The sequence below is a fragment of the Schistocerca piceifrons genome, unplaced genomic scaffold (genome assembly GCF_021461385.2).
Source record: "Schistocerca piceifrons isolate TAMUIC-IGC-003096 unplaced genomic scaffold, iqSchPice1.1 HiC_scaffold_2442, whole genome shotgun sequence".
NCBI lineage: Eukaryota > Metazoa > Arthropoda > Insecta > Orthoptera > Acrididae > Schistocerca > Schistocerca piceifrons.
Genome location: NW_025728385.1, coordinates 70,541 through 74,067, shown reverse-complemented (window position 1 = coordinate 74,067; position 3,527 = coordinate 70,541).

Here is a 3,527-nt window from a genome sequence, read left to right as displayed (position 1 = left end):
TCCCCTAGATACTTAAATTTATGAACTCTCTTAATTATTCCATATTTAGTTTGCAATGTCTGTGTTGGGTCTGTTTTGTCCTGTATCATCAGTTCTGTCTTTTCATACGATATTTGTAGACCTGTCTTCTCAGCGATCTCATGCAGCATTTCTATCTGAATCTTTGCTGTTTCGATGTCATCTGCCAATATTGCCATGTCATCAGCAAATGCCAGACATTCAATTTTTGTTTTATTTCTTCGTAACGTTATCCCATTTTTCACTCCAGCTTCTGCCATCTTCTTTCTCCATTCCCTGACCAGTTTTTCAAGGACAATGTTAAACAACAGTGGGGAGAGCCCATCCCCTTGTCTAACACCTGTTCCAATTACAAACGGTTGTGACAATCTACCCAAAAACTTCACTTGCGATTTTGTTCCCGTAAGGGTTTCCTGGATTAGACTTCTGCTTTTATCATCAATCCCAAATTCTTCTAATGTGTTAATCAGGGTTGGTCTATCAATAGAATCATATGCTTTTTTGAAGTCTATGAATGTAATTACTAGATTTTTCGATGTGCGTGCGCGAAGTTGTATTATGGAGAGTAGACTGAATATCTGTTCACTGCATGATCTTCCTTTTCTAAACCCAGCCTGATATTCACCCAGTTCTTTCTCTACTTGATTTTCAATCCTGTTTTGTAGTGCCTTGGATAGGATCTTATAGGCCACTGATAACAATGAGATACCCCTGTAGTTATTTGCATTTGTCTTGGCACCCTTCTTATGTAACGGATGAATCAATGCTGTCTTCCATTCCTCCGGAATCTTCTCTGTATTCCAAATCTCTTCAAACAGCGCCTCGAAATTATTTATTAAGTTTTCTCCTGCGTATTTCAGTAGTTCCGCGACTAACGAATCTTTACCAGATGCTTCATTGTTTTTCAATCCTTTCAAGATCTCTTTAATTTCTTCTTTATTAGGTGGTTCAGAGTCTGGTAGCTTATTCTTAGGCTTCTCAAATGTCAAGGTTTCATCAGGTCTTTTGCAGCTTAGCAGCGTTTCAAAGTAGTTCGCTAGGTGTTGGCAATTTTGTTCCACGCTGGTGATCAGATTTCCTTTTTCATCTTTGAAGCAGAGTGTCGGTGGTTTATATCTTGTTATTGTAGTTCTGAATGTTTGAAAGAAATTGCGTGTATTGTTCTTAGAAAATTCATCTTGTATTTTCTGTATTTGTTGTGTGTCATATTTCCTTCGTTCACTTTTAATGATTTTCGTCGTTTCACGTCTTTGCGTTTTGAACTGCTCCCAGTCAGTTGGCCTTTTGGTTGAGTTGTATTTCTCCCAAGTTCTGGCTCTTTTCTGTAGTGCTTTCTCACAGACCTCATTCCACCAGGGATGCTTTTTCTTTTTGGTTAGTAAAATTGTTTGTTCTGCTACGTCTCGTATTGAGGTTGCAATTTCTTCCCATTTGTGACTTTTGATTTTATCTGTCTTTTCCTTGTAGTCGTCTAAGACTTGCTGATTGAGCATTAAGTCCTGTACTCTATATTTGGCTATTTTTGTTTCGTCACTCTTGTGACTTCTTTCTGGTGTTAATTTCATCTTAATTTTGGTCAGATAATGGTCAGAATCAAAGTTGGCCCCTTTCACCACCTGTACATCTTGAATGTCCCTTGAATTATCATAACTTATTGTCACGTGATCAATCTGGAACTCGCCAAGTAATTTGTTCGGTGATTTCCATGTTGTTTGTTTTTTGGGATTCTTCTGGAATTTAGTTGTCATAATGTTCAATTTGAATTTCTCACAAAACTCTACTAATCTCTGGCCATTCATGTTAGTTTTAGTGTGTGCTGTAAACCTCCCTGTGCTTTTTGATAATTCGTTTCTTCCAATTTGTGCATTAAAGTCTCCTAACAGAATTGTAGTGTGTTGCTCAGGGATCTTCCCTATTGTTTCTTCCAGTTCCTCCCAAAATGTCTGCACTTTCTCTGGATTTTGTTGGTTGTCTTTATTTATTGGTGCATGGGCATTTATAAGTGTGTACTTTTTATTTTTATTTCTGAATGTTATCAATGATATTCTTGGTGATTTAGATTTAAATTCTAGTACCTTAGTAGAGAATGAGTTATGTATCACAAATGCTGTGCCATATACCCGAAGACCTTTTGTATTCTTTACTATCTGCGCTGGTTTCCCTTTATAAATCCTGTACTGGTCTGCCTGTACTGTATCCTCATCTGGGTATCTTGTTTCTTGTATAGCCAGAACTTTTGTATTTAATTCCGACGCAATTTCTGTGTTTCATCGTCAATAAGATGGTCCAAGGGATGGAGTAAACCTGGAGTGTAGCATGGGAATCCATAACTAGTGTCACAGGAATGGTTCAAAACATAGACAGTAAGAAGAGTCAGTCTTCTTGTATTTAAGTCGGCACTGTGCTTTTTGTATTTAATTCCGATGCAATTTCTGTGTTTCATCGTCAACAAGAAGGTCCAAGGGATACAGTGAACCTGAAGTGAAGCATTGGAGTCTATAACTAGTGTCACAGGAATGGTTCAAAACATAGTCAGTAAGAAGAGTCAGTCTTCTTGAACTTATGTCTTGATTGTGCCTTTTCTATTTAATTCCGATGCAATTTCTGTGTTTCATCGTCAATAAGAGGGTCCAAGGGAAGCAGTAAACCTGGAGTGAGGCATCGGAATCTATAACTAGTGCCAATGGAATGGTTCAAAACATAGACAGTAAGAAGAGTCAGTCTCCTTGTACTTAAGTCGGCATTGTGCCTTTTGTGTTTAATTCCGATGCAATTTCTGTGTTTCATCGTCAATAAGAAGGTCCAAGGGATACAGTAACCCTGGAGTGAAGCTTCGGAATCTATAACTAGTGTCACAGGAATGGTTCAATCATAGTCAGTAAGAACAGTCAGTCCTCTTGTCCATAAGTCGGCATTGTGCCTTTTGTATTTATTTCCGATGCAATTTCTGTGTTTCATCGTCAACAAGAAGGTCCAAGGGATACAGTAAACCTGGAGTGAAGCATCGGAATCTATAACTAGTGTCACAGGAATGGTTCAAAACATAGACAGTAAAAAAAGTCAGTCTTCTTGTACTTAAGTCGACATTGTGCCTTTTCTATTTAATTCCGATGCAATTTCTGTGTTTCATCATCAATAAGAAGGTCCAAGGTATACAGTAAACCTGAAGTGAAGCATCAGAATCTATAACAAGTGTCACAGGAATGGTTCAAAACATAGTCAGTAAGAAGAGTCAGTCTTCTTGTATTTAAGTCGGCACTGTGCCTTTTGTATTTAATTCCGATGCAATTTCTGTGTTTCATCGTCAACAAGAAGGTCCAAGGGATACAGTAAACCTGGAGTGAAGCATCGGAATCTATAACTAGTGTCACAGGAATGGTTCAAAACATAGACAGTAAAAAAAGTCAGTCTTCTTGTACTTAAGTCGACATTGTGCCTTTTCTATTTAATTCCGATGCAGTTTCTGTGTTTCATCGTCAATAAGAAGGTCAGTGGGATACAATAAACCT